We start from the raw sequence: 19,148 nt of genomic DNA, 5'->3' as shown, positions 1-19,148 counted from the left end.
GGATGGAGGGAGGGATTACAGGAGTGCAGCCACACAACAAGGAAGACCCACAGCCCCCAGAGGTTGGAAGAGGCAGGAAAGGATTCTCACCTGGAGGCCCCAGAGGAAGCCCAGCAGGCTGACAGCTTAATATAAGCTTCTGCCCCCTAACTGGAGAGAATATATTGCTCTCTGAGCCACCGAGATTGTGATGGTTTGTCACAGCCACCCTAGGAAACCAGTGCAGGGAGGTCCCACCTCCCCATCTCCTGCCTCAGCTGTGGCTTCCTCTAGAGGCAGCCCCAACTCTGTCAGCAAGCTGGGGAGCAGCCTGTCTGGAGCAGAGAATGGGCATCAGACACAAAAAGACAAAGAAATGTGTGCAGAGCAGCACAGGGATTCCAGCAGAAGTGTTTGTTCTGTTCTTGACCTCTCCCTAGGCAATGAGGGTTTCTACCCAACAAGAGGCAGAAAGTCTATTACTTCAGATGAACCACAAGCTCTCAGCTACAAATCAGCTTCTTTTGGGGCGGGGGTGGGGGGGGGTGGGAGGTGGAAAACATTTTTGGAATAGAAAAAGTTTAAGGGAATGCCTTCAGGGAGGTGACCTTTCTTGAAATGTCATGGCCCATGCAAACTCCCAGTGTTCAGTTTGGAAAATGAAGAGCTCCGTGGTAGGAGAGGAAGGCACAGGATAAGCTCATGCTAATGAGGGCTGTTGGTTTAAAATAAGCTGGAAGCACCAGTGGCTGAAACTGTTTGCAGAAAACTGCCTTCTTTCCTTAGTTCACCTAAACGCAGTGTTGTCCAGCAGGAGCTAAGGAACCAAAAACTTTCAATGAATAAAAATGTTTCTAGCTTTTCAGACTACCCCTTCCCAGGCTAGTGTGAATGGCAAAAAATAATCCCTTTGGGGGATTGTGAGCTATGCTTGCCCAAAAGGAATCTCAGATCTCTTAAACCAATGCTTCTTTCTCTTAATAGTTACTTTTCAAGATTAAAATGTATAAGCATCTTACAGAAAATTTGTAAAATAGGGAATAGAAGGGGGAAAAAATCACACACCCATCTCTCTAATGCACCTATCCACTGATGGAATTCCAGAGTATTTCCCTCTTTCACAGCATTGTTCTTTGATTTTAGAAAACTATAATCAGAGAGGACTAGATTCTCAAATTCTGAGGGCTTGCACCTGACCACTCACTCTGAGACAGTTACCTGTCACCTCTCCCTGTTTTTATGTTCCTTGTAGCCCACGTCATCTTTTGCAACACTCACCTGCAGTCTAATCACAGACACTGTAGGGAAAAGGGACAATGAGAAGGAGATTGAAAGCTGGTATAGACTGCCAAAGCAAAATTAAGCTCAATTTGGATAAATGGTGTTCATTAGTAATGTTAAATCCAAGTGGCAAAAGTGAAAACACGGACTTTATACAGTTGATTCTCATTGTTCATGGATTTGTGAATTCGCCTACACACCAAACTTCCTCTGTAACCTGACAATCCATACTCATAGCCCTATGGTCATTTACAGACACACAGGAAGGAGTGAAAACCTTGAGACTCTGCCACATGTTCCCAGCTGAGGTCACACAAAGTGACACACCTCCTTACTTCAGTCTGTCCTGTAAACAAGGGTCTTTGTGGCATCTACTTAGTACTATACGTGTACATGTTTGCACTGTGTGTTGGTGGTTTTGCTATTTTCTGAGCCTAGTGCTGAAGTGCTGTCTAGGATCCCAAATGCAGAAGGCGGTAATGAAGCTTACAGAGAAAAGGCACGTGCTAGGTGAGCTTCATCCCAGAATAATTTCTAGTGCTGTTAGGCATGAGTTCAACCCTTACAAACCAACCAAATATATTAAAAGGTGTCTTTAAACAGAAACACACAGTAAACAAAGTATGTATCAATTGATTGACAAAAGCACTATGACTAGAAGCCAAGGACTCTAATCCTGTACTTCCACCAGCGGTGGGTGGAGGGTGGGGGGTGGTTCCAGGTTCATGAATCCAGTGTCCATGGCAGCTTTATGGAACATCAGGACCACGAATAGCAAGATTCAATTACACACCTTTTTTAAAATGGTTTTCCTTAAAAAAAGAAAAAAAGAAAAAAACTAAAAATATGTCCCACTCCTGGGCATATATCTGGTGAAAATTCTAATTTGAAAGATACATGTATCCTTATGTTCATAACAGCACTCTTTACAATAGCCAGGACACAGAAACTGCCTAAATGTCCATTGACAGATGAATGGACAAAGAAGATATGGTACATATGTACAATGGAATATTATTCAGCCATAAAAAATGAAATAGTGCTATTTGCAGCAGCATGGATGGACCTAGGGATTATGATACTAAGTGAAGTAGGTCAGACAAAGTACCATGTGATATCACTCATATGTAGAATCTAAAATATGACACAAATGAACTTATTTATGAAATGGAATCACAGACAGGGAAAGTAGACCAGGGTGGGGGCTGGAAAGCTTGCAAGTTTGGAGGTAGCAGATGCGAACTACTATATATAGGATGGATAAACAGCAAGTTCCTGTAGTACATGTGAATGAATATGTTAGTCACTCAATCATGTCTGACTCTTTGCGACTCCATGGGCTGTAACCTACCAGACTCCTTTGTCCATGGGATTTCCCAAGCAAGAAAACTGGAGTGGGTTGCCATTTCCTTCTCCAGGTAATCTGCCTGACCCAGGGATCGAACTCAGGTCTCCTGCATTGCAGATGAACTCTTTACCATCTGAGCCACCAGGAAAGTTGTACATATAGGGAACTATATGCAATGTTGTTGTTCAGTCTCTAAGTCATGTCTGACACTTTGAGACCTCATGGACTATAGCACACCGGACTTCCATATCCTTCACTATCTCTCGAAGTTTGCTCAAACCCATGTCCATTGAGTTGGTGATGCCATCCTCATTCTCCCTTCTCCTGCTTTCAATCTTTCCAAGCATCGTGGTCTTTCCAGTGAGATGGCTCTTCATACCAGGTGGCTGAAGTGCTGGAGCTTCAGCTTCAGCATCAGTCCTTCCAATGAATATTCAGGTTGATTTCCCTTAGCATTGACTGGTTTGATCTCCTTGCAGTCCAAGGGACTCTCAAGTCTTCTCCAGCACTGCAGTTCAAAAACATCAATTCTGTGGGCTAAGCCTTCTTTATGGTCCAGCTCTCACATTCATACATGACAACTGGAAAAACCATAGCTTTGACAATATGGACCTTTGTTGGCAAAGTGATGTCCCTGCTTTTGAATATGCTGTCTAGGTTTGCAACAGCTTTCCTTGCAAAGAGCAAGCATCTTTTAATTTCATGGCAGCAATGATTTTGGAGCCCAAGGAAATAAATTCTGTCACTATTTCCACATTTTCCCCTTCTATTTGCCATGAAATGATGGGACTGAATACCACGATCTTAGTTTCTTGAACACTGAATTTTAAGCCAGCTTTTTCACTCTCTTTCACCTTTATCAAGAGGCTCTTTGGTTCCTCTTCACTTTCTGCCATTAGGGTGGTATCATCTGCATATCTGAGGTTGTTGATATTTCTCCTGGCAATCTTGAATACAGCTTGTTCACCCTGCCAAGCACTTCACATGATGTACTCTCAGTTCAGTTCAGTTGCTTAGTCGTGTCCGACTCTTTGCAGCCTCATGGACTGCAGCATGCCAGGCTTCCCTGTCCTTCACGAATTCCCAGAGTTTGTGCAAACTTATGTCCATCGAGTTGGTGATGTCATCCAACAATCTCATCCTCTGTCATGCTCTTCTCCTCCTGCCTTCAATCTTTCCCATCATAAGGGTCTTTCCCAACGAGTCAGTTCTTTGCATTAGGTGGCCAAAGTACTGGAGTTTCAGCTTCAGCATCAGTCCTTCCAATGATTAGTCAGGACTGATTTCCAGTAAGATTGACTGGTTTGATCTCCTTGCAGTCCAAAGGATTCTCAAGAGTCTTCTCCAACACCACAATTCAAAAGCACCTATGCTTTGGCCTTCAGCCTTCTTTATGGTCCAACTCTCACATCCATACATGACTACTGGAAAAACCGTAATTTGACTAGACGGACCTTTGTTAGTAAAGTAATGTCTCTGCTTTTTAATATGCTGTCTAGATTTGTCATAGCTTTTCTTCCAAGGAGCAAGCATCTTTTAATTTCATGGCTGGAGTCACCATCTGCAATGATTTTGGAGCCTCCAAAAAATAAAGTCTGTCACTGTTCCCATTGTTTCCCCATCTATTTGCCATGAAGTGATAGGATGTACTCTGAATATGTTCAATAAGGAAGGTGGCAATATATAGCCTTGATGTACTCCTTTCCTGATTTTTAACCAGTCCATTGTTTCATTTCCAGTTCTAACTGTTGCTTCTTGTCTTGCATACGGGTTTCTCAGGAGGCAGGTAAGGTGATCTGGTATTTCCATCTCTTTAAGAATTTTCCACAGGTTTTTTTGTTTGTGTGTGTGTGTGTGTGTGTGTGTGTGTGTGTGTGATCCACACACTCAAAGGCTTCAGTGTAGTCAATGAAGTAGAAGTAGATGTTTTTCTGGAATTCCCTTGTATTCTCTATGATCCAATGAGTGTTGGCTTTTTGACTTCTGGTTTCTCTGCCTCTTCAAAATCCAGCTTGTACATTTGAAATTTCTCAGTCACATGCTGCTGAGGCCTAGCTTGAAGGATTCTGAGCAAAACATTTTTAGCATATGGAATGAGCACAATTGTGTGGTAGTTGGAACATTCATTGTCATTGCCTTTCTTTGGGATTGGAATGAAAACTGACCTTTTCCAGTCCTGTGATCACTGCTGAGTTTCCAAATTTGCTGACATATTGTGTGCAGCACTTTCACAGCATCATCTTTTAGGATTTGATATAGTTCAGCTGAAATTCCATCACCTCCACTAGCTTTGTTCATTGTAATTCTTCCTAAGGTCCACTTTCCCAAGGTCCACTTGACTTCACATTCCAGGATGTCTGGCTCTAGGTGAGTGATTTTACCATCGTGATTATCTGGGTCCTGAAGATCTTTTTTGTACAGTTCTGTGTATTCTTGTCACCTCTTCTTAATCCTTTCTGCTTCTGTTAGGTCCTTACTATTTCTTTTATCATGCCCATCCTTTTGTGAAATATTCCCTTGATATCTCCAATTTTCTTGAAAGATCTCTAGTCTTTCCCGTTCTGTTGATTTCCTCTATTCCTTTGCATTGTTAATTTATGAAGGTCTCCTTATCTCTCCTTGCTATTCTCTGGAGATCTGTGTTTGGTTGGATATATCTTTCCCTTTCTCCCTTGCCTTTCACTTCTCTCCTTTCCTCAGTTATTTGTAAAGCCTTCTCAGACAACCACTTTGCCTTCTTGCATTTCCTTTCCTTTGGGATGGTTTTGGTCATTGCCTCTTGTACAATGTTACAAACTTCTGTCCATAGTTCTTTAGGCTGTCTGTCTACCAGATCTAATCCCTTGAATCTATTCATCACCTCCACTGTAACATCATAAGGAATTTGATTTAGGTTGTACCTGAATGGCCTAGTGGTTTTCCCTACTTTATTCAATTTAAGCTCAAATTTTGTAATAAGGAGCTTATGATCTGAGCCACAGTCAGCTCTAGGTCTTATTTTTGTTGATAGTATAAACCTTTTCCGTCTTGGCTGCAAAGCTGGAGGTGCTCATCTTCTGGTGTCATATCTTTTTGCCTTTTCATACTGTTTGTGGAGTTCTTACAAGAATACTGGAGGGGGTTGCCATCTCCATTTCCAAGAGACCACAATTTGTCAGAACTCTTCACTATGACCTGTCTATCTTAGGTGACCCTGCACAACTTCACTGAGTTACACAAGCCCCTTCTCCATGACAAGGCTGAGATCCATGAAGGAAGGTTATACATACCATGTGTATATACCACATTTTTTGCATTGATTCATCTGTCCATATATGCTTGGATTGTTTCTACCTTTTATTTATTGTGAACAATTCTATTATGAATAAAGAAGTGAAGTGAAGTCACTCAGTCGTGTCCAACTCTTTGTGACCCTGTGGACTGTAGCCCACCAGGCTCCTCCATCCATGGGATTCTCCAGGCAAGAATACTGGAGTGGGTTGCCATTTCCTTCTTCAGGAGATCTTCCTGACCCAAGGATCAAACCCAGATCTCCCACATTGCAGGCAGACACTTTAACCTTTGAGCCACCAGGGAAGCCTGTGTTCAGATCCCTCTTTCTATTATTTTGGGTCTATACCTAGAAGTGGAATTACTTGATCATTTGGCAATTCTATGTTTACTTTTTTTTGACAAAGCTGCTAGTAATGCTTTTAAGATAGCCCTTCAAAATCACCTCTATCAGGGGATGAATATTTTACCTCTCCCTGCTTCCTTTACTTTCTCTCTAAATGTGGATGTGATGACTGGCACTTCAGCAACTGTCCTAGAATTGAAGGCACTTTGAGAATGGGGACTAGGCACTAAAAAACAAAGAGGAAAATTTCCCTTGTCACATTATGAAGTGTACTATAGAGATGGTGATGGCCAGGTATCCTTCATGTAAGAGAAAAATCCAATCCCTCATTTGTCTTGTGAGGTTAGAATGATCTCTGATACTTAGCCAATACTGGTCCTGACACACCTCCCTTAGTACTGACCTCCATCCTGGGGTAACATTGGTTGGATCAGAAACACTGGTTTGCATCTGCTAGCCCTGAACTCCTAATCCTTCCCTCCCCCACCACTCCTCCCCCTTGGCATCCACGAATCAGTGAACATTGTGATTCTTTTATGTTCCACAAATAAACGATATCATGATATTTGTCTTTGTCTTTATGACTTACTTCACTTAGCAGGATAATCTCTTGGTCCATCCATGTTGCTACAAATGGCATTATTTCATTCATTTTATGGCTGAGTAGAAGGAAATGGCAACCCACTCCAATGTTCTTGCCTGGAGAATCCCAGGTTCGGGGGAGCCTGGTAGGCTGCCGTCTATGGGGTCGCACAGGGTCAGACACGACTGGAGCGACTTAGCAGCAGCAGCAGCAGTATTCCATTATATATATATATATATTTATATATATATCTCACATCTTCTTTATCCATTCATCCGTTGATGGGCATTTAGCTTGTTTCCACATCTTGGCTATTGTGAACAGTGCTGCTATGAACATAAGCATGCATGTATCTTTTGAATTATGGTTTTGTCTGGGTATATGCCCAGGAGTGAGATTTAGATGCGTTCCTGTTACTTTAAATTTTGTGCTGCGTTGCCTGTGCTTAGTCACACTGCTCTGCTCCTTTTGTAAAAGAATGTTGTCTCTAGCCTGAAATAGAGAGGAGAGCCTATTCTCAGGGCTCTGACCTTTAAGAGTCAGAAGTAAAAGTTGCAAAAAAAAGAATAACATTTGTTGGAGGTTTACAGGAACATCATGACCTGAGGAACGTGATACAAGAACAAAGCATTCCAACACCAAAATTTAGTAACAACTAATCAGGTCCCTCCCTTTCCTTGCCTTAAGAAATACTTTGTTGAAACCCTACAGGAAGTTCTGGGTTTGAGGGGCAGAGCTACCTTCTCCTTGCATGGCCCTTCAACACACCATTTGCACTTTGTGGTTTTTAGACAGTGATTATATAGATTAACTAGGCAAATGCATGTAGAGTGTCTGGCAAAAGGAAGGGCATAGGCTAATAACATTATTATAACTCTTCCTTTGGCAAAAGCCTCCTGTCCATTCAACTTCACACAGTGATTCACATAAAAGAGCTCCTTAACAAGGGCACATGAAGCAACAAACACTAGGATTTATGTGTATTTTCCCATTTAATCTTCCTGGGAAACTTACAAGGTGGTTGCCATTAATATCTCCATTTTACAGATGCGAAACTTGAGGTTCAGAGAGATTGAGTAACTTGCTCAAGGTCACAAAGCCCATAAGTCGTGCAGCCAAGATTCAAATCTGGGACTCTCTGTGTTCAGAGCATGAAATAATAAGAAATACACATACTTTTCTCTGCTTCAAGATTCTAACACAGAGTTCCTAAAATCCTTGTAGATAGGGTGGCTGGGAGAATCTTTAGTTCTAATATTTAGTCTTTTTGACCCTTGTTCCTGATACTGAGTTTCTAAATCCCCTGGAATTTCCTGAAAGGTAAGAACATCTTTTGTTTAAATAAGGTGACTCTATGTGGGCTCTTGGATGAGGGCTGATCACAGGGAAGACCAAGCCATGATTAGAAGCTTGGAACTTTCAGCCCCTCTCTTCATTCTCCAAAGAGGGGAGAGGGACTGGAATCAGAGTTCCTAATTGATCATGGCTATGTGATCTTCAGTTCAGTTCAGTCACTCAGTTGTGTCCAACTCTTTGTGACCCCATGGACTGCATCCCTGTCCATCACCAACTCCTGGAGCTTATGCAAACTCATGTCCATTGAGTCTATCCAACCATCTCATCCTCTGTCATCCCCTTCTCCTCCCACCTTCAATCTTTCCCAGCATCAGGGTCTTTTCAAATGAGTCAGTTCTTCACATCAGGTGGCCAAAGTATTGGAGTTTCAGCTTCAACATCAGTCCTTCCAATGAATATTCAGGACTGATCTCCTTTAGGATGGACTGGTTGGATCTCCTTGTAGTCCAAGGGAGTCTCAAGAGTCTTCTCCAACACCACAGTTCAAAAGCATCGATTCTTCAACGCTCAGCTTTCTTTATGGTCCAACTCTTACATCCATACCTGACTACTGGAAAAACCATAGCCTTGACTAGATGGACCATTGTTGGCAAAGTAACGTCTCTGCTTTTTAATATACCGTCTAGGCTGGTCATAATTTTTTTTTTCCCCAAGGAGTAAGCGTCTTTTAATTTCATGGCTGCAGTCACCATCTACAGTGATTTTGGAGCCCCCCAAAATACAGTCAGCCACTGTTTCCATTGTTTCCCCATCTATTTGCCATGAAGTGATGGGACCAGATGCCATGGTCTTAGTTTTCTGAATGTTGAGCTTTAAGCTAATTTTTCCACTCTCCTCTTTCACTTTCATCAAGAGGCTCTTTAGTTCCTCTTCACCTTCTGCCATAAGGGTGGTGTCATCTGCATATCTGAGGTTATTGATATTTCTCTCAGAAATCTTGATTCCAGCTTGTGCTTCATCTAGCCCAGCATTTCTCATGATGTACTCTGCATATAAGTTAAATAAGCAGGGTGACAATATACAGCCTTGATGTACTCCTTTCCCTATTTGGAACCAGTCTGTTGTTCCATGTCCAGTTCTAACTGTTGCTTCCTGACCTGCATAAAGATTTCTCAAGAGGCAGATCAGGTGGTCTGGTATTCCCATCTCTTTCAGAATTCTCCACAGTTTATGGTGATCCACATAGTCAAAGGCTTTGGCATAGTCAATAAAGCAGAAATCGATGTTTTTCTGAAACTCTCTTGCTTTTTCAATGATCCAACAGATGCTGGCGATTTGATCTCTGGTTCCTCTGCCTTTTCCAAAACCAGCTTGAACATCTGGAAGTTCACATATTATTGAAGCCTGGCTTGGAGAATTTTGAGCATCCCTTTACTATGTGATGAGGTTTCATAAAAATCTCAATAGTACGTATGGGGAGCTTCTGGGTTAGCAAACACATCCAGGTACTGGGCTATTTGCACACCTGTCAGGGAGGAAGAACTTTCCCCCCTACCTCTCCTGGGTTCTTGCTGCTGGACCAATAATGAAATTAACACAGGACAGATTAACAGGAGGAAAAGAAAACAGTTTAAATGGTGAGCACAAAGGTCTCATAGAAATGGTACCTACAAAGTGGCCAAAGCAGACAGCTTTTATACTTTTTAGACAAAGAAACAGTAAATTTGAAAGGAATTGACAAGACAAACAGGTTTGGGTGCTTAATTCATTCCGTGAGCTGTTCTAGCAAATGATGGAATCCAGGGAAGGGACTGTGCAAACATCCAATTTGTAAGCAAGTTGGATAGAAGTTGTGTGTCACCTGGGGACCTATTGTGTGTAACTGGCATCTAACATTCAGGGGACAGTCATGTGGAACTTAGCTCCTAACCTTCAGGGTCTGTGCTAACTCCAGTTAGTGTCAGACTTGAACTGAATTGTGGAACACTCAGCAGGTTGCAGAGAATTACTTGGTGAAGGGAAAATGTCCAGACACTTGGGGACCAGAAGTGTCAGACCAAAGTGTTCTGTGTGAGGAGCAAGAAGCTCCACGTGTGCCCGTCCTGGACAAGCCTCAGAGGCTGACCACTTTGCTGCACAGCCCCCATGCACAGGTCAAACTGGACAGGACAGTGGGAACCAGAAGGGACAGTGAGGGGCAAACCCAGGCAGCCGCTGTGCTGGGGACGTCTAAGAACAGGGATCCCTGGTATCTGGTGTTGATTGACCTGCTGGTCTGACCCAGGCGCCCAGCCCCACAGTGATCTGCGAATGTTGGTGGCAGAGACTTCATGGGAGTGTGGCTGGTTTGGGAGGCAGCAGGGAAAGGAGGTGGGGGCTGGTGTTTGGGGAGTTGAGCACATCCAAAAGTAGGAATGGCCACAAGAGACAGAATGGGATCCAGAAGTGAGCAAAAACAGGAAATCAGAGTTAAGTGATAAGTAGGAGAAACACGTGCCTTTAAGAGTCTCCCCCAGATACAAAGTGTTGGGGGCCAGAGTGATGTACTCCGCCCAACATACGCAAAGGCGGGATCGAGCCTCAGGAGTCCCCCTGGAACTCCTCGAGCTTCTACCCCCATAACCAGAGCCTGCCTACTTTACTACTTTGTGCTCTCACCTACACCTCTGACTTTACGGGGGGCTGTCCCCCACCACCTTTTTCGGAAAAGGAGTTGACTTAGAGCTCCAGTTAATAAAGACTCCTGGGTGTGACAAGAGTGTTTTAACCTACAAACTCCTCTGAAGGTTCTGTGGCCTGCCTGACAGGCTTGTCCGGCCACATGTGATCGCTCACAGCCTCCCAACCGTGAGAGGCACGAGATGCTTTAAACCTTCTAAAAACAGGTTCCTTAGAAAAGTTAGAAAACTATTAGTATAAGTATAATGGGCTGATTAGAAATTGTATTGGTGAAGGGTTTTTCATTTGTTGAGCCAATGTTTGTTGCTAAGTCTCCACATCCCCTGCCCTTACACACGTTAATGAGTATATAGAAGAAATAAGTATTAACCTTTGATATTAATCGCGTTAGACCTTAGGCTAAGTAAATTCTTTCCTTAACTAAAACCCACTACACCCTCACCCTATAGGAATGTAACTTTATTTGGGTGGCGTCTGTTTTTAAGAATAATCACCCTTGGAGGAAAAAGTGTTCTGACCACTGTCACAAGGAGAGGGTCGTAAATTGTCAGCAGGCCCCCATGGCCAGAAGATGATGTAACACCCCTAAGACCTCTGTATACATTTGTATGAAGCACCTGACTTTGATAAAAGTCAGGACTGCTGACCCCGCGTGACTTTTGCATAACATCTCAGTGTATAAAAGTAGACCATGGAAAATAAAGAATTGGGATCAGTTCCTCGAAAGACTGGTCTCCCCATGTCTCTCTCTCTCTCTCACTCTGGCTGAGTCTCCATCTGGAGCGCGGAACTCACCATGCTTACTAATTATGCCTGGGCTTCTAAGATCCGACCGGGGAGGCCTCAGTGTCTCCTCTCCTTCGGGAGAACGGAAGGACGCCTGTGGCCTACGTAAGTGGTGCAAACTTCTTGTCTTGAAGTTTTATTGGTCTCCCGCGTAAACCAAGCCACTCAGCCTCTTTTCTCCACTGAATTTTCCTACTGAGCTATCCTTATTCTATTACTCTTTATATCTTTAATTAATATCTAATTGAAGCTATTGTATCCTGACCCTCGCCGACGCCGTCCCCACTTCGAATACCCTGGATCAGCCGGGGCTGGACCCTGGCAACAAAGGAAGCCAAGATTTTGGACTTGACACATCCAGGTGGTGCTAGATCAGACTGATTGGAAACTGGCTGGGTGCCTCCAGCTCAGTGTCTGCTGCTTCTGCAATGGCAGAGCCTAGACGTTCTCTGAACAGCTCCCTTCAAGAATCCTAAATGGAAAGAGAGATAGTGCCCCACCCCAAGTTACCTGAGAGAGAGAGTGCATGTGTGTATATACGTGTGTGTGTCTGTGTGTGCGTGCATGTTATGTGTGTGTATGTGTAGGGGCAAGGAGGATTCTCTGGGACTGGAGCTGACCCTGCCTTCCCCTCCCCTTGGGCTAAAGCTTCAAGAGCTGAGGAGGCAGAACTGCAGAGAGAGGGCTGCTGAGGGCTGAAGGGAATCACGCCTATAAGCGGGCCCTGCCAGGACCTAACATTTTCCCTTCTCCAGCCACAGTAAAAATAAATGCTCCTGCCATTAATAGGACTAGACCTTGCCTGCCAATGAACACCTCTGCAGAGGAGCCACCTGGAGGGACAAATACACAGGGACTTATCAGCTATCCACCTGCCAGACCACTTCTCTTAAAGGCCCTGTGGGAAGCCCTCACATACCACCCAGAAGAGAACCTGCTGAGTTCTGTGTGGCAGAAAGCAGGCAGGTAAGGGGACAGAGGGCTTCCCTGGTGGCTCAGACAGTAAAGCTTCTGCCTGCAATCCCTGACCCTCTCCTGGCCATCCCCCTCATCAAACCAGATAGCCCTGTTCCACCTGTCTCTTCCCCCAACACATACAGTGACACGGAGAGGCAAGAAAGAAAAGCAGCTGTGGCAGAGCCCATGCCACTTCCACAGCACACACAAAGCTAATCCCACCTGGATCCTGCCTTCCCAGGGTAGGAGGCAGCAGCCTGGAGCAGAAAGACTAGATAGCCTGGGGTGCACACCCAGCCTAGCACCTGTGAGATGGGAGGCATTGTGAAAGCAGCAACCCCTGATGCCTGTTTCCTCGCCAGTAGAAATAGTGGTCGTGGGAGTTCAGAATATCTCACCTCAAAACATGCCATTTGGGCATATTGATAATTCTGAATTAAAGATATTTAAGAGGCAGCCAGTAAAAGACACTCTGAATCTTCCACGTGAAATGTACCCTCCCAGTGCCGGGAAGGGAGAAGTCACCCTCATCACCATAAGTAGGGAATACAGGGCCCAGTAGTCTGTATGAACAAACCTGTTACTTCTTCACCAGTTCACTGCCCCAAGCCCAAACCCCTTGTCTTGTCAATTCTTCACAAATGTATTACTTCTTTGTCTATAATGTATAAAAGCCTCCTGCTTTGGTCACTTCTTTGAGCCTCATATTTTTATGGGACTCCTACACATAGTAAATTAAATTTCTTTTCCCCCACTCTCAGTCTGTCTTATGTCAATTTAATTGTTAGACCTGCCAAATCATCTAGAAAGGAAGAAGGGAAGTTTCCCTCCCACTCAATCCTGTGCCCACAGTGGGGCTCTAAGGATAAGATTGTGAATATGATATGCTTAGAGCAGAACTGGTGCTCAGCAGATAGCAGTTTATATTTTCTCTGGAAAACCCAAAGTCCTCCCCACCACTTACTCTTTCCCCCAAGTCAACTTGAAAAGGCAATAGAGGGTCATCACGTGACTTGAAGGAAAGTCAGTATTTGCAAGCATACACCATGAATTGCACAGGTTGTTATTCAGTCACTCAGTCATGTCCTATTCTTTACAACCCCATGGACTGCAGCATCCCAAGCTTCCCTGTCCTTCACTATCTCCCAGAGTTTGCTCAAACTCATGTCCATTATTGAGTCGGTGATGCCATCCGACCATCTCGTCTTGTCGTCCCCGTCTCCTCCTGCCTTCAATCTTTCCCAGCATCGAAGACTTTTCTAATGAGTTGGCTCTTCGCATTAGGTGGCCAAAGTATTGGAGCTTCCATTTCAGCATTAGCCCTTCCAATGAATATTCAGGATTGATTTCTTTTAGGATTGACTGGTTTGATCTCCTTGCAGTTCAAGAGTCTTCTCTAACACCACAATTCAAAAGCATCTATGCTTCGGCCCTCAGCCTTCTTAGTGGTCCGAATCTCACATCCAAACATGACTACTGGAAAAACCATAGCTTTGACTAGACGGACCTTTGTTGGTAAAGTAATGTCTCTGCTTGTTAATACACTGTCTAGGTTTGTCATAGCTTTTCTTCCAAGGAGCAAGCATCTTTTAATTTCATGGCTGCAGTCACCATCTGCAGTGATTTTGGAGCCCAAGAAAATAAAATCTGTCACTGTTTCCATTTTTTCCCATCTATTTTCCATGAAGTAATGGGACTGGATGCCATGATCTTAGTTTCTGAATGTTGAGTTTTAAGTAGAGGCTGTGGACCTTCCTAACAAAAGAGCTTCCTAACAAAACAGTGGTGTGTGGGATGGGATCAAGAAGCCGATCCTCCTGTTGCAGGGAAGAAAGTACATCCAAGTCCCTGGGACAGGCCACCAAGTGTAGGTTTTTGGCTTTTTGCAGGAAAGAATTTGAGAGCAAGCCATAGTAAAGTGAAAGATTTATTCATGGAGATGCACACTTCATAAAGTGTGGGCCATCTTAGAAGGTAAGAGGCACTAAGGTATGGGGTTGTCAGTTTTTATAGGGGTGGATAATTTTATAGATTGAAGAGTGGGAGGATTACTCCAGCTATTCTAAGGAGGGGGTGGGGATTTCCAGGAATTGTGCCACCACCCACAGTTTTACCTTTATAGTCATGGCATCTATAGATGTGTCATTTAGAGTGCTGATGTGTTACAACAAGTATGTGCTGAGGCTCAGGGTCAAAGGCAAGTTGATTCATCAACCATCTTGGACTTATTTGATTATAATCAGTTTATGTCCCTCTTAAACCAGAGGTTTAAACCCTCTTGCAACAACATAAGAGAAGACTCTACACATGGACATGACAGGATAGTAAATACCAAAATCAGATTGATTATATTCTTTGCAGCCAAAAATGGAGAAGCTGTATACAGTTAGCAAAAACAAGACTGGGAGCTGACTGTGGCTCAGATCATAAACCCCTTATTGCCAAATCCAGACTTAAATTGAAGAAAATAGGCAAAACCACTAGACCATTCAGGTATGACCTAAATCAAATCCCTTATGATTATACCATGGAGGTGACAAATAGATTCAAGGGGTTAGATCTGATGGACAGAGTGCCTGATGAACTATGGATGGAGGTTCATGCCATTGTACAAGAGGCAGTGATCAAGACCATCCCCAAGAAAAAGAAATGCAAAAAGGCAAAATGGTAGTCTGAGGAGGCCTTACATATAGCTGAGAAAAGAAGAGAAGCTAAAGGCAAAGGAGAAAAGGAAAGATATACCCATTTGAATGCAGAGTTCCAAAGAACAGCAAGGAGAGGTAAGAAAGCCTTCCTCAGTGATCAGTGCAAAGAAATAGAAGAAAATAATAGAATGGGAAAGACTAGAGATCTCTTCAAGAAAATCAGAGATACCAAGGGAACATTTCATGCAAAGATGGGCACAATGAAAGACAGAAACTGTATGGACCTAACAGAAGCAGAAGATATTAAGAAGAGGTAGCAAGAATACACAGAAGAACTTTACAAAAAAGATCTTCACGACCCAGATAACCACAATGGTGTGATCACTCACCTAGAGCCAGACATCTGGAATGTGAAGTCAAATGGGCCTTAGGAAGCATCATGACATGCTAGTGGAGCTTAGCATCCACAAATCTAGTGGAAGTGATGGAATTCCAGTTGAGCGATTTCAAGTCCTAAAAGATGATGCTGTGAAAGTGGTGCACTCAATATGCCAGAAAATGTGCAAAACTCAACAGTGGCCACAGGACTGGAAAAGGTCAGTTTTCATTCCAATCCCAAAGAAAGGCAATGCCAAAGAATGCTCAAACTACCGCACAATTGCACTCATCTCACATGTAGTAAAGTAATGCTCAAAATTCTCCAAGCCAGGCTTCAGCAATACATGAACTGTGAACTTGCAGATGTTTAAGCTGGTTTTAGAAAAGGCAGAGGAACAAGAGATCAAATTGCCAACATCCGTTGGATCATCGAAAAAGCAAGAGAGTTTTAGAAAAACATACAATTCTGCTTTATTGGCTACACCAAAGCCTTTGACTGTGTGGATCACAACAAACTGTGGAAAATTCTGAAAGAGATGGGAATACCAGACCACCTAACCTGCCTCCTGAGACATCTGTATGCAGGTCAAAAAGCAATAGTTAGAACTGGACATGGAGCAACAGACTGGTTCCAAATAGGAAAAGGAGTAAGTCAAGGCTGTATGTTGTCACCCTGCTTATTTAAGTTATATGCATCATGTGAAATGCCGGGCTGGATGAAACACAAGCTGGAATCAAGATTTCTGGGAGAAATATCAATAACCCCAGATATGCAGATGACACCACCCTTACGGCAGAAAGTGAAGAACTAAAGAGCCTCTTGATGAAAGTGAAAGAGGAGAGTGAAAAAGTTAGCTTAAAGCTCAATATTCAGAAAACTAAGATCATGGCATCCGGTCCCATCACTTCATGGCAAATAGATGAGGAAACAATGGAAACAGTGAGAGACTTTATTTTGGGGGGTTCCAAAATCACTGCAGATGGTGACTGCAGCCATGAAATTAAAAGATGCTTACTCCTTGGAAGGAAAGTTATAACCAATCTAGACATCATATTAAAAAGCAGAGACATTACTTTGCCAACAAAGGTCCATCTAGTCAAAGCTATGGTTTTTCCAGTAATCATATATGGATGTGAGAGTTGGACTATAAAGAAAGCTAAGTGTTGAAGAATGGATGCTTTTGAACTGTGGTGTTGAAGAAGACTCTTGTGAGTCCCTTGGACTGCAAGGAGATTTAACTAGTCAGTCCTGGGGGAAATCAGTCCTGAATATTCATTGGAAAGACTGATGTTGAAGCTGAAACTCTAATACTTCGGCCACTTGATGAGAAGAACTGACTCATTGGAAAGACCCTGATTCTGGGAAAGATTGAAGGTAAGAAGAGAAGGGGACGACAGAGGATGAAAACGTTGGGTGGCATCATCAACTCAATGGACATGAGTTTGAGTAAGCTCCAGTAGTTGGTGATGGACAGGGAAGCCTGGCATGCTGCAGTCCATGGGGTCGCAAAGAGTTGGACATGACTGAGTGACTGAACTGAACTGAGTTCATGTCCTGTCCTTGGGCCATGTTATTCTTTTAGAGGTTGTGCCACGTCCCCTTCATGTCAGACTCCCAACCCCAACCTGTGGCCCTTGATTTTCCCAGAGAGAAAAGCTGAAAATGACAAAGGGTTTGCTCAGGATTATGTATAAAGCCTAGAGCAGAGTCCATCTCTGCTCCCAGTCTCTTGACCTTCTGGAGGGAAATCAAGAGAGAATGAAATGGGGTGCAAACCTCTGGTCTCATTGAGCTGGTCTCATTGTCTTACAGTAACTGGGAGTGGGAGCAGGCAAAAGGCTCCAGTTTCTTCCTTGAACCAGAGTTTCCTATAAAACAAAAGCCTTACCCTGCTGGCTAAGGGGCAGCAGAGCTTACTGCCTCCAGGGCACAAAGATCCATATATCCATATATATGGAGGACGGATGGAAGGAAAATTCTACTGCAGCTTAAAGGGCAGAAACCTGTCTGGGGGAAGGGAGCTGCTGCACTGTGAAAACACTCAACCAGCCCTCTGGAGAGACTCTTGTGAATAAAAGCTGAGCCCTCTCCCCACTCTACCCACCTGTCAACTGCAAACTGGCACTTGCCAAGGGCATTTGCCATCTGCCTCTGCAGGGACCGAATCTTGTGCTGCTGCAACTGTTGACCTACAACACACCCTGAAGGGAGTTCATGTGGAGAACAAGAATGAGGCACTTTGTGCTCCAGGAAAACTGGTGGAACTGTTGCAGGAAAGGGGACCCCTTCTAGGGCCCAAGAGTGGACTCAGAAATGAATTGTCTGAGGAGACACATAAGCTGACAAAGCAAGAGATTTTATTGGAAAGGGCGCCCAGGCAGAGAGCAGTAGGGTAAGGGAACCTAGGAGGACTGCTCTGCCATGTGACTTGCAGTCTCTGGTTTTATGTTAATGGGATTAGTTTTCCAGGTTGTCTTTGGCCAATCACTCTGACTCAGAGTCCTTTCTTGTGTTGCATGCATTGCTCAGCCTAGATGGATGCCATCAAAAAGGATTCTGGGAGGTAGTCGTACACGTGGTGTCTGTTTTTTACTTTTTCTGAACTCTTCCGATTAGTGGTAGCTTATTAGCTACCTTGTCCCTCACTAAGACCTCTTGTCATCCTAGTAACTCATATGCATCCAAAACTCATGCAAATGGTTACTATGGTGCCTAGCCAGGGTGGGTAATTTCACTCAGTGTGTTTCCCCTAACAGAAAAAGCCTTAGATACTTAGATATTTTCAGGAACTGATTTTATGAGTCCAGGCCTTGTATCTCCTCATATCTAGAAAAGCACTAAATCTCTTTATGAGTACATCAGCTCCTTATGTGGCTCAGCTGGTAAAGAATCTGCCTGCAATGCAGGAGACCTGGGTTTGATCCCTGGGTTAGGAAAATCCCCTGGAAAAGGGAAAGGCTACCCACTCCAGTATTCTGGCCTGGAGAATTCCATGGACTCTATAGCCATGGGGTCGCAAAGTGTCAGACATGACTGAGCAACTTTCACTTACTTACTTTTGTTAGATAAGTGCTTGATCACAAGAATTTCTTCACCACAATCACATCTATTGACCTTCCCTCTCTACCATTTTGTTGCAATTTTGAAACCATTTACCACAGATTGGGAATTGCACCCATGTGCTGCTACTCAAATCCAGCCAAAACCCTGCTTGAGACTTGAACCCACATGGCTGGGACTCTGACCCAGCCAAAACCCTGCTTGGAACTTGAACCCATGTGGCTGGGACTCAAACCCAGCTGAAACCCTGCTTGGGACTTGAACCCATTTGGCTGGGTCTCAAACTCAGCCAAAACCCATGGTACCTGGTTTCAGGATCTAAGGAAGCTCAAGTTCTTGCTGTCTCATCACAGAAAGAATTCAGTGAGAGACAAAGTGATAGGTAAGAAGTGGATTTATTCAGATTCAGAGAGAAGCACACTCTACAGAGTGTGGGCCATTGCAGAGGGTGAGTGCAGACACGAAATGTGGTCTGGTTAGTTTTTATAGGCTGGGTAATTTCATATGCTAGTGAGTGGGAGGATTATTCCAACTATTTT

At 43.7% G+C, this 19,148-nt stretch overlaps 1 protein-coding gene across 2 annotated transcripts in view; it reads left to right on the top strand.

The window, feature by feature from the left end:
* MRPL3 (mitochondrial ribosomal protein L3) overlaps nucleotides 1–19,148 on the top strand; it is a 116,557-nt gene that overhangs the window by 84,753 nt on the left and 12,656 nt on the right. The window contains exon 11 of one of the 2 annotated variants that reach the window (XR_015145358.1): nucleotides 9,428–11,508. The exons of the other annotated variant lie outside the window; for it this stretch is intronic. The gene's annotated coding sequence lies outside the window, so the exon portion shown is untranslated. Of the gene's footprint in view, nucleotides 1–9,427; nucleotides 11,509–19,148 lie in introns of those variants that run through there. 2 annotated transcript variants of the gene reach the window in all.

This window comes from Bos grunniens, chromosome 1 (genome assembly GCF_055505025.1).
Source record: "Bos grunniens cultivar Pamir isolate PY7600 chromosome 1, Bosgru_T2T1.0, whole genome shotgun sequence".
In the NCBI taxonomy this organism is placed as follows: Eukaryota; Metazoa; Chordata; class Mammalia; order Artiodactyla; family Bovidae; genus Bos; species Bos grunniens.
The sequence above is the reverse complement of the archived record's forward strand: the minus strand, read 5'-3'. Positions and strand labels throughout refer to the sequence as shown.